The following is a 12,561-nucleotide window of genomic DNA, read 5'->3' as shown; positions in this document are numbered from 1 at the left end:
ACCCCATTCTCAGGAGCCTCCCACGTGAGCTGGAGGAGCCGGGAGCCCCCCAAAGAGCCCAAGGGGGGGCCTCATCTCCTGCCACTGGCCATCACCACTGGTGCTTATGCTGTGACTCCCCTGCTCAGCCAGGCCCTCAGCAAAGCTCTTCTTGTGTATTTCACTTATCCGTGGAGGCTTCATTATTTAAATCGCAATTAATCCCCATGTGCGGGCGCTTGCCTGAGAAGTCTGTTTAATTACCTCCCTTAAACTCCCCGGCGGCACACAGCCTGGTCTGCTTATTGATCACCCAGCCCCCCCATTTCCCCCTCAGAGCCCACGGCTGGAGCGGCTCCAGAGAACTGGTCAGGAGCAAATGCCAAAGGTCAGCATGCTCCTCCTCCTCATGTACAGGTGGCCTCACGGTGGAGAACAGGGCTCAGGACAGTCCTCTGTTAGGACAGCATCCCAGGCCCCCACCGCCCATATCCAGGTGCCAACCCCGCCGGAGGGCAATTTCATCCCCTCCCACTAGCCAGACACACGGTTCTCTCTGCGTCTGTCTCAAGCAGTTGCCCCCTCCCCAGCACGCTGCCTACCCCGTGCCCATCCCAATCTCCTGTCTTCCAGGGCCTCGTTCAAGCCCCACTTTCTCTACAGCACCTTTCCTGCCCAGATTCCTTCTTCTCATCCTGATGACCACAGGGCCATGCTCAACACCTGGACAATTGGTTGGGCCAATCTCAGCCGGCAAAACTGACCCTGCCTCCTCTGAGCTCTAGTTATAGACTAAATGTTTGTGTGTCCACTCCCCACCCTCAAATCACCAGTCTGATGGTATTTGGAGGTAGGGACTTTGGGAGGTAATTTAGGTCATGGAGGTGCAGCCTTTATGCATGAAATCGGTGCCTTCATAAAAGGGACCTCAGCTCATTACTCCTCTTTCTGCCATGTAAAGATATGAGATGTGAGCCTGCAACCTGGCAGAGGGCCTCACCGGAACCTGGCCATGCTGCTACCCTGATCACAGACTTCCAGCCTCCAGAACAGTCAGGAATAAATGTCTGTTGTGTATAAGCCACCCAGTATCACACTTTGTTATTGCAGCTTCAGCTGCCTAAGTCTGTCTCTCTCCTCCTCTCTCACCCATCACACAAACATACAAGCACACACACACACCTCTAAGGTCCAAGAAGAGAATCTCATGAAGGATCAATTTGAAATGATCCACTCCAGTATTCTGGCCTGGAGAATTCCATGGAGTACAGTCCAAGGGGTCGAAATGAGTCTGACACAACTGAGCGACTTTCACTTTCCCTTTTTCAGAAACAAGAAGCACCCCCCAATGGAAAGGTTCTCACTTTGGATGGAGAGGCACCTTTGCGAAGTAGACAGATGGAGGTGTGAACAGTCTATGAACTGCTGGTTCCAATCTTAAAATGGGGCTCAGAACTGAGGCATTTTCTCTCTTCCGTTTAAGCCTCTCCGTCTCAAATTCACAGTGACGCCACTTTAAATCATTGGCTTTTCTATCTACCCCTTTTCTAATAGCCTGTTTAAAGCTGGAAGATGAACCTCATTTTTTTCAAAGTGTAATTGGAGAGAATTTGCATGATCCATGAGGTAGCAAGTGGGTACTGAATTATGTATGATCCCCTCTAATAGGCCGGAGCTTGTTTGGAAAGTGTGATCTTATAAACTACTAGGTTTGCTTTTTATGGCAAATTGAACACCATTCCCCTTTCTTGCTTTACATATTCTCCTAATTAGGGGAGATAAAATAGATTTTTGACCTGAAAAAAAGTGATTTCTTTCCAAGAGCCCACATTTGTATGGAAAATTGAGCTCATTTCAGTCAGCTGCACCCTCTAATTTAGAGCTGTTGTCGGCATAAAGTAGCATCATAAAAGATTTCCCCATCAGGAGCTCTTACGCAATCAAGACCTTAAGGTGACATTCGCAAGTTCAGGAAGGACAGGGAGGCTTGCTCCTCCAGTGGCCTCAGAAAGTCTGGTGTGAGACTTGTGTTTCCCTAAGGGTGATTTAAATTTTGTCTGTATTTTGCTTATCTGTTCCTCAGGAGGCAGAGCACTTGACATTAATAATAATTGCTCCTCCTCCTTGAACCTGACAGTGCTCCAGGCAAGTGAGCCAGCTGCTTTTGTGACTCAGTCTTGGGCTTGAGGTGGTCCTTGGTGGCACCTGGTCCTTCAGCAGTGATGAAGCAGCTGTCCTAGAGGTCCCTGGGGAGCCTGAGTGGTAGTGGGCCTGCCCGTCCTTCTTTATGGGTATACAGAGGGGCAAGAAGTAGGGGAACAGTTTGGGGGGAGAGTGTGATGAGATGTGAGTCTTCCCAGGGTTGGGGGTGGTGGTAGAGGGAATATAACCAAGCAGGACCCTACGAGGCCTTTCCAGAGTAGACCCCCACCCATGTCCTCTGCCTGCGTTTTGTCTGTAGCAAAAACTTTAGTCAAAGAATAAATGTAATCAGATAAATGAGGAAATGCAGAAAGAAAAGAAAACAGTCAAGCAGGACAAAATACTCACAGTTCAGTTATTAAACAAAGTCAAGGACCTTTAGTTCTTCCTCAAGGACTGTAGATAATATTCTGAGCCATGTCCTGTGAGCTGTTTTGCAGAGATGAAAACCCCACCAGGTGGAACAAGTTTACTGTATGCTGTCCACGAGCACGTGGACCGTAGGCCAGTTGGAACCAGAAGGTTGATGATGCTGACTCTTGATTACCTCACCACCAACCAATAAGAAGACTGTCCACGAGTTGATCACGCCCTGCTCCGTGAACACTGACTCCTCACTACCCTCTCTAGGGCGGGATACACAGTTTTGAGGGCATTAACCTGCCATGGCCTCCTTTGCCTGGAAAAGTAATAAATCTATTTCTTTCTATTACATCACCCAAAATTCTGTCTCTGAGATTTAACCCGGCACCAATGCACAGAGGCTGAATTTCAGCAACAGGAAATCTGTAATTATCCAGAAAGTATCAAAGCACTGTGATCCTGGGTAATGGATTCCCTGATTTCTGCTCTCACTCCAAGTGGGGAGAAACTCTTCTTTTAGACTTTAAAACCCCCCTCCCATCGTGATAGGCGGTAGATAAATACTGACTCTGTAAAGAGGCCATACACATAGACTGTGTGGGTTCAAGGGAGAAAGCACCAGAATCAAACAGCCATTCTCAGGGTGAAATAGCAACAATTCCATGCCTTCTGGGACCCATAACAAGAGCCTGAAGTGGGAAGCAGACAGGTTAAAAGCAGTGGGTTAGGTCCACAGCGAGGAAGATCCCACCTCCCTCTGCCCTGCAGCCGCCTTACTCGGCCTCCTGTCCGGCCAGCCAGTCCTCTGTGAGTGCAGCTGCCGGTGGAGTGTCCTGTCCCCTGAGAGGGACCTCCTAGGCACCCATAGGCGTGAACCCCAAGACAGTCACATCAGAACACAGACAGACTGAGGGTGGCAAACTCACTGGGAGGGCCACACGTTCGATGCTTTGGACTTCTGGGCCATTTGGTCTCTGCTGCAACTGCTCAATTAACTGTTCGTAGCATGAACGCAGCCACAGATGATAAGTCATCAGTGTGACTGCACACCAAGAAAACTTTGTTTATAAAAAGAAGTGGTGGGCTGGATTTGGCCCGCAATCTGCCACCCCTGGACTGTGGCAGACCCACGCTGCACATCCCAAACTTACTTAAATAACCTACGTGGAGTACATCCATGATCCAGAAAGTTGCTTATGGGATAAGATACACCTGCTTGTCTTTCTGTGCCTCTCAAGACCTTACTCCTAATTACCTGCTAATAACTCCTGTGAACTAGAACTTGCACGTCCCCAAACAACTCTTGCGCAAACAATCTGTCGCATACTGAGCAGAACCAAGATGTGTGAGACAAATGCACAACTTCTTAGAACATAGCTCTGGCTCAGTGATACCCTGCAATTTACAATTCCAAGCAGAAAAACTTCTTTGAAGAAAATATCTACATCCAGTTTCAGGGCTCCTTTAGTTTTCTCTGAGAGCAATGGGAGGAGGATCTTTATGTAACTAACAAGCCTCAGGGGATTTCTCTTAGGAACAAAAGCATCATCTTTGTCCAAGGAAATAAACTTTTCTCCCCTGAGAGGAGAAACATGCTCACAGCTTTCACCAAGATTCCAGAATAAGTCTTAGGGCCCAGAATAAATCTGCAACCACCAAAAACGCTGTCCCCAACACATGATAACCCAGCATCACAGCTTGACAAGTGCAAGCAAGGGAAGGGCAGGACCCTGGGGCAGAGCACAGGCTGGAGCTCTGACTCAGATTTGGAACTGGAGGAGGTCACATCCGGGCAGAGATTGGAGGGTGGGTGGCAGTCAGCTGAAGGGAGAGAGAAGGAAAGAAAAGTTCAGGCAGAGGAAACAGCAACTGCTGCTGCTCCCCCTTAGATAAAAAAGAGCCCAGAGCTTTCTAGAATTTGAAAGAGGTTCAGTGAGATTTGAGGGACGAGCCCAAGGATGGTTCCAGAGAGGTAATGAGGGTCCAGATGATGAAAGATGGGGAAGGTCGACTTAGGACGTTTGGAAGGGAGTCCGTGAAGCATTTTAGGCAGAAGTGGGATGTAATCCGTTTTGCCTTTGTCAAGAGTAGTGATTAAGTTGGGACTTCCCTGGTGGTCCAGTGGTTAAGACTTTGCCTTCCAAGGCAGGGGTGTGGGTTCAATCCACACCCCTGGAGCTAAGGGTCAGGGAGCTAAGATCCCACATGCCTCAAGGCCAAACAATCAAAATGTGGAACAAAACAATATTTTAACAAATTGAATAAAGACTTGAAAAATAGTCAACATTAAAAAAAAAAAAAAAGAAAAAAGAGTCATGATTAGAACTCATAGAGCATTTAATCTCTTCACCAGGACCTGGGCTCTGCACTTTCCAAGCACCACCCCATTCATCCTTGGGAACAGCCTGGTGTAATAGCAAAGAGAGAGGGACCTTGAAGCAGATCCCCGCCAGGCCACACACCTGAGAGGGAAACCCGGGCTCCTGATTCTCCTCTGGGATCAGACATCAGAACTGAGCCCGCAGACCTTTTGTATCTTCAACACGATATGACTACACAGACCAAAAGCCGGAAAAGACAATAACCGATATTCAGGAGATGCTCATTTCATGGCTAATTTCTCCAGACTCAGAATGTATCACTTTTGTGCAGTCGCTGAAATGGACTCAGTCAAATAATAAAGAGCATTTAGAAGCTATGAAGAAGAAAGAGGGGGATAATTAAGCCCGACGACTTCGCTCAGCGTGAAACAAAGAAATCACTCAAAAGAATTTACCTTTTCCTTGAAGGAAAAAGGGAGAGAGAAGGCAGCGCTTTGTTTTCTCCCGTTTGCCTTTGAGATGTCCAACTTATTTTTCACATCTTCATTCTCCACTGAGATTTTGTTAGTTCGTGGAGGGTAGGAGGTGGGGTACGGGTTCTGCTCAAGTGCCCTGGCGTGGGCTTCAGAGAACAGGCCAGTGTGTGCTGCTAGAAAAGGAGGGATGCCCTGCCCCTCGCAGGAGGCTTCAACCACAGCCTGACAGTGACCCCAGCTGCGCCTCTCCAATTGACTTTTTCCTCTGAAATGTCAAGAACATAGGCCATCACCGTCTTCTTTAAAACTAAGATTTTTAAAACTGCCAGACAGCCCAGGGATAGATGGCTGCCTGCAATGCTTGGAAAAATAATGTGGAATGGTAAAGGGTGAGAAGCGCTAAGAATCTCTAATTTCACAAACATTCCTGGTCCTCTGCTTTGACTTCCAGGAAGCTCAGAGCTTGACCCAAGTTCAGTCACCGTTGAAAGTGAAAGTCGCTCAGTCACGTCTGACTCGTTGAGACCCCATGGACTGTCCATGGAATTCTCTAGGCTACAATACTGGAGTGGGCAGCCTTTCCCTTCTCCAGGGGATCTTCCCAACCCAGGGATCAAACCCAGGTCTCTTGCATTGCAGGCAGATTCTTTACCAGCTGAGCCACAAGGGAAGCCTAGTCACTGTTTAAGCATGATTATAAGACAGCAAGTGTGATTTTGATGTCGGTCAGTTTTTTACTTTCTGATCTTTCTGGTTTGGGATCTACTGATGGCGCTAATGGTGAAGATCCTGCCTGCCAGGGGAGGCAGGTAAGAGACTCAGGTTCAATCCCTGCTCAGGAAGATCCCCTGAAGAAGGGAATGGCAACGCACTCCAGTATTCTTGCCTGCGAAACCCCATGGACCAGAGGAGCCTGCCGGCCTACAGTCCATGGGGTCTCAAGGGTCGAACATGACTTATCGACTAACAACAACAAATGGGCTGTTACCATTAAACAAGTCATGTAACCTCTGTGGGACTCAGCTCCTCATTTGTAAATAATAAGAACATCTCTCTTACAGGACCTTGTTAAGGGTTATATAAAATGTTGTGCAGAAAACATCTGATAAACACTATTCAAATAGGAAGGATGATTGTTTTTCCATTTCAGGAATGTCTTCTGTGGTCCAGTGACACATTCGTAGGAATCCTGCACAATCCTAGCTGGTGATGCCATGGGGGGTCCTTGGGCCAAATGGCTCTGTCCCTTAATGTTAACTGTGACCTAAAAGGTAGCCATGAGAATCCAGAAGTAAAGTGAAAATGTATATGAAATGCATTTCATTTTATAGTCCTATGAAATAGCATTATTCAGGGCATTCAATTGTATAATATGTTCATGTTAAGGTTGAAAATAAAACATTTCTGGAATTTTAACTCACAGTCAGGTTTATAACCTTCCAGGTAGGAGACCAGGGGGATTCTTCCCTAGGAAAAATGCACAGTATCTGGGATTTAGGAAGTACTCAATAAATGTAAACGCTTACTTCTGGTGCAGTTTGAAATGGTCTGTTTCTGTGCAGAATATTTCTTTTGGAGCAAATGTCTCTCGGGATTTTTTTTTTTTTTTTCCTGACGAATCAGCTGTCTTTTTCTGTCTCTCCCTCTCTCTGTCTCTCCCTACCTCTCTCTGTCTCTCCCTGTCTCTGTCTCTCTCTGTCTCTTTTTCTCCCTGTCTCCGTCTTTCCCTATCTCTCTCTCTCTCTGTCTCTCCCTGCCTCTGTCTCTGTCTCTCCCTATCTCTGTCTCTCTCTCTCTCTTTTGTTAGCCCCTCTCCCTGTCCTCTCCCCCTCTGTCTCTCCCTGTCTCTGTCTCTCTCTGTCTCTTTTTCTCCCTGTCTCCGTCTTTCCCTATCTCTCTCTCTCTCTGTCTCTCCCTGCCTCTGTCTCTGTCTCTCCCTATCTCTGTCTCTCTCTCTCTCTTTTGTTAGCCCCTCTCCCTGTCCTCTCCCCCTCTGTCTCTCCCTGTCTCTCCCTGTCTCTGTCTCTGTCTCTCCCTCTCTCTCTCTTTTCTTAGCCCCTCTCCCTGTCCTCTCCCGCTCCTCCCTCTCTCCTTTCCATCCTCTCCCTCTGTACTTGAGTTTTGGACTGGCACAACCCTCTACTGTGTGGCCTTTTCCCTCTTCAAACTCAGCACCTACGCATGGAGTGTCTTCCCTGAGCTCAGCACTTTGACACCTTATATTGGTTCATTGCATCCTGATGACACACGAGGTAGTGACCACTGCTCCCATTTTGCAGATGAGAAGAGTGAGGTTCAGGGAGATTCAAAGTCTCACCCAGGATTACCATCAGTGATAGAGCCGACTGAAACCCAGGCCTCCAACCTCACTGTTCTTTCTGCTCCATTCATAGTGGGGTGGAGGGCACATATCCCTTGATCGGCTTCCTGCTCTATACTCTAGAGGCTTGGTATGATGTCATTCTGTTTTAAATAATTTCAATCAACGCCTCCAAGGGCAGTGGGGGAAGGTGTTTGGAAGTTCGTTTCATGAAGGCTTGGCCTTATTTGGATAAAGAACCAAGATACTTTGTGTATGATGTTAACAGAGTCGATTATCAGCAAAGCTTTTTTTTTTTTTTTTTTAATAACAGGGACAATCTGTATACTGAGGCCAAGTGGAGAAGTGAGACCTCAACACTAGTGTTCCCCGGGTAATACCCACTCCTCCAACAGGAAAGGGGAGCGGGTGCTAGAGAAGAGTCCTCGCCTGACATGACCGAGTCGGGCACCATGGAAACCCAGATGTTATCACATCTGTACAGTTTTTTTCCTCCTCTTCCTGGAAAGAGAAATAACGAGCTCTTGAAATTCAAATTCCCATTGACTCTGAAGTCATGAGCATATTTAAAAACGGTGTGAGGCTGTGACATTTACAATCCCTAAATTCATGTCAGAGAATAAAATCCGAAATCACCTCCAATCACTGAATAAGAAGCAGCCAGGCGTCTCCAGCCCTGTGGGGGGTCGGGCTCCAGCAATGATAATATTCAGAAAATGCTGGGAGGTGCAGGCTGGGGGTGACCACCCTCAGCAACCCAGCCTTTAGACCCCTGCAGGTGTGCTTAACAATCGGGGGGAAACAGAGACCCAGCAGCAGAGAAGAGAGAATAGAACCCCCAGGGGGACCCAGCCTCCTTGCTTGTCAACCCCCACCTGAGTGCTGGGCTCTGCCTGCAGGCACAGGTGTGTGGGCAGCAAAGTGAACGTCGCATTCTGGGACAGGCGTGTGCCTTTCTCAGCCAGAAATGCATCCTCATTAAGACAAAATAAGGCTCCCGCCCATGATGTCAGGGGTGCTTGGCTGTACTGCCACAGTGGGGCCCTTTATCCAGGAGCTAAATACGCTCGTCTTGGCAGGGCTGACGGGTAAGCATGTGAGAGCCGCGTCTCTGGCCACCTTCCACGCTGAAGACACACCTGCCAGTCCTGTGGGTGGGGGTGGGGGCCCTTCCCATCAGTCACCCTGCCCAGCCTGTCTAAAAACGCTAAATATCTCCCATCCTCTGGGGGTGGGGGCTGGGGGAGTTCATCGCAGCCTGCTGGCTGGAAAAGCTCCCTGTGTTTTTTTCTCTCCAACTCCATCTGCCAGGGTCCAAAGAAGATGAGGAAGGGGGAACGTGGAGAGAGCTCTGTGGGCTGAAATAAACACCCGCCCTACAGAGACCAGAAGAGCATCTTGGTTTTACTTTTTGAACTTACTTCTGGCACCTGGATGAGAACAAAGAAAAGGTTGAAACTTGAGAAGAATTATTTCTCCATTTTTCTAATAGGTTTCATGCCTAGAGGTGGAGAGGAGGGTACCCAGGTATTCATCCTGCCCTGCCATCCCACCAAAAATCAAGCAGTTTTTGAGTCTGAGTTCTGGGAAAGAGAAAGACTGACCCACAGATGATACTAGTTCCCTCAGAACTGTGAAATGTGTGCAGGCTGGTTTTCTGCTCTCAGAAGGTCTCTTGTCACCCAGATAGCTTAGAAGCTTCCAGGAGCCTGATGTTGTGATCAAACTCTTTGTGGTCCCATGAGATTGGACCACATGCCCAACACCCTTCTAGAATTCCTTATCTAAGGCTCCAAAGACCCTGTGAAGTCAATCAATTCAGTTCAGTCACTCAGTCATGTCTGACTCTTTGCAATCCCATGGACTGCACTACGCCAGGCTTCCCTGTCCATCACCAATTCCCAGAACTTACTCAAACTCATGTCCATCGACTTGGTGATGCCATCCAACCATCTCATCCTCTGTCATCCCCTTCTCCTGCCTTCAATCTTTCCTAGCATCAGGGTCTTTTCCAGTGAGTCAGCTCTTTGCATCAGGTGGCCAAAGTATTGGAGCTTCAGCTTCAGCATCAATCCTTCTAATGAATATTTAGGACTGATCTCCTTTAGGATGGACTGGTTTGATCTCCTTGCAGTCAAAGGGACTCTCAATAATCACACGCATTTTACCAACAAGAGCTCTGAGGCCCAGGGAACCTGGGGTCACGCTGCAAATTTGGGACTGGGAGCTGGGAGGCTGGACTTTGTTTCCCTCTTAGCCCAGATCACTGACTGTCTCAAATCCCAAGGCAAAGAAAATGCAACATTGATTAATGGAGTGAAAAGTCCTAAACAGCTTCAGAACAAGGGCAGGACTGGGTGCTACGGTCATTGCGTGGACACTCCTTCTACCCCAGGCAGGGCTGGCATCCTGCCCTTGGGGCCACTCGGGCCATGGTTGCTCCCTCTGGGATCTCAGAGGTGTGACCATGGTGTGACCTGCCTCCAGACGCCCTTGGTCAGACTATCATTTCTCCCATGACCTGGGCCCAGGGCCCTCACGGCCACCCCGTTGCACACACGCACCTGCGACCTCACACAACGACATGTGTCCCGTGAGCCCTGCAGCACGGCCGCAGCCTAGGGAGCACCCTCTACCCCAAATCCTCATCGCCCGGGGATCAGCTACCTTGGCAAACCATCCTGGGCCTGAGGCCATCCAAGGCCATTTCCAGACCGGGCCGACCCAAGAAAGCCTGTCACAGACACAGTGTCAAAAATGTCTCTCCCCTAAATCCCCAGAACCCCCCAACCTAGGTGATGAAAACATGGCATTTGTTACTAAAGGAGTCTCCTCTGTGCCTGACTTGTATGGCTACTACCGGTTCCATTCACAGAACCTAGACTGGGTGAGGCCCTCGGGGGACCGCAGTCAGGACACAGGCTGGGCCCTCAAGAGCCCATCCAAGGCAGGAGGGCCCCTGGGGCCACAGCAGCACAAGTGCGGGCCCAGCGTTTACGTTTTCATCGCCTAACAAAAGCGGCAGAATCAAGGACAAAGGGCAGACTTTGCTGGCTCTGGGTTCAAATCAGATTTTGCCGGGAACCGGTCCCATCTCTTACAAGACAGAAGGTCCCATCACTTTGTGAGATGTGTTTTTCGAGCATCACGGTGTTGAAATGGCGGCGGCAGGCTTTCTCACAATTCAAGAGAAGGCCGCAGGCATACATGCAGGCCTGTGGATAAAAGCCGACTGTTTGCAGAAGTGCCTTTCTTTACTGCAAAGTGGCTGGCTTAGAAGCTACTAGAATTGCTACACTTCCCAAGAGGTTAAGCTACCGTTGAAGCTGTAAGTGGAGCTGATCCCCTGTATTAAAACAGTGGATGAACAAAGAAGGCTACACCTTAAGTAGGTTTTTAATTTGGATAAAAAATGGTCTCCAGAACCTAATCTCAATGGAAGACGTACATGCCCCAAGTTTAAGGCAGCAAAGAACGAGTCGCCTGCACTCCTGGTACAAATATCAGTGAATTTAAAATGAGATACTCTGCTGGTACTTTTATTACTAATTTTTATGGTTTCTTCAGCTTTTCAGTCACTGTAGATTTTGAGTAGTCTGCTTTTAAGCTTATTTTCCTAAAAGGCTGATAATTTTTATTAGACAATTTTGAAGAACCCAAGGGTTTTGGGGGCTTCCCAGGTGGCACTAGGGGTAAAGAACCCACCTGCCAATGCAGGTTAGACCCAAGACATGCCGGTCCAATCCCTGGGTTAGGAAGATCCCCCAGGGAATGGCAATCCACTCCAGTATGCTTGCCTGGAGAATCCCATGGATAGAGGAGCCTGGCAGGCTACAGTTCATAGGATCGCACAGAGTCAGACACGACTGAAACGACTTAGCACGGCAAGGGCTTTTAGGGCTATCTATGATAGTGCATTTCCCCTGGAGAAGGAAATGGCAACCCACTCCAATATTCTTGCCTGGGAAATCCCGTGAACAGAGGAGCTTGAAGGGCTACAGTCTATGGGGTCTAAAAAGAGTCAGATGTGACTTAGCAACTAAACAAAATCAAAATATGCTCTCACAGCAAAAACGCATAAATATATGTGTGTATGTGTGTACAAGTATGTAAATGAGTGTATGTGTATGTGTCCATAACTAGCATGTAGTAGGTGATTTGTAAATGGAGACTTTTGCTTTGAATTCATCTCTACTCTGCATCTGGTGTTCCCGTTGAGACTTGGCGCTGAAAGAACTCAGAAAAGCTGAGATTGCTGGAAAGAGGCGTGTCTGCGGCCAGGCTTGTGCTACACAAACAGGAAAGTCTGAGTCTGGGGTGAGCCTTAGCCCTGACTGTGGGGGACCAGAGGGCACGGGCTAACTGGCTACGACCTTCTTACTGAAGCTCTGACTCCTGTCAGTCAGAGTTCCTGCTGCGAAAATGTGATGGCATTTTGCTGTAGGCCAGTGCTTCTCCAAACGTGGTCGCCCCCTCATCCCCACCTGTATCATCAGCAGCACCTGACAACTTTTAGAAAGGCAAATCTCAGGGCTGACCTGCCGGATGGAGGTTCTGGGGGAGGGGTGTAGCCCCCACCCGGCTTTCACCAGGCCCTCCAGGGGATTCTGATGCACCTGAAGTTCAAAAACCAATGATCTGAAGAGAAACTGAACACTTCCTTTGAAAATCCCCAAGTTGGAGACACCACTCCAACTCCTTCATTTATTCAGTTATCCATTTGCTCCTTCAACAAATATACATTGAGTATCTGTGATGAACTAGATACTGTTTTAGGTGCTGGAATGGCTAATACAGATAAACATCTCTGTTGTTTTGGACCTATAGAAAGTAATAGTTAAGCTATCCGACTCAGGAAACAGCCTGCCTGGTCTGGGTCTCAGCCTCACTGCTCTCTGGC

The sequence above is a fragment of the Bubalus kerabau genome, chromosome 11 (genome assembly GCF_029407905.1).
Source record: "Bubalus kerabau isolate K-KA32 ecotype Philippines breed swamp buffalo chromosome 11, PCC_UOA_SB_1v2, whole genome shotgun sequence".
Classification (NCBI taxonomy): domain Eukaryota; kingdom Metazoa; phylum Chordata; class Mammalia; order Artiodactyla; family Bovidae; genus Bubalus; species Bubalus kerabau.
The sequence above is the reverse complement of the archived record's forward strand: the minus strand, read 5'-3'. Positions refer to the sequence as shown.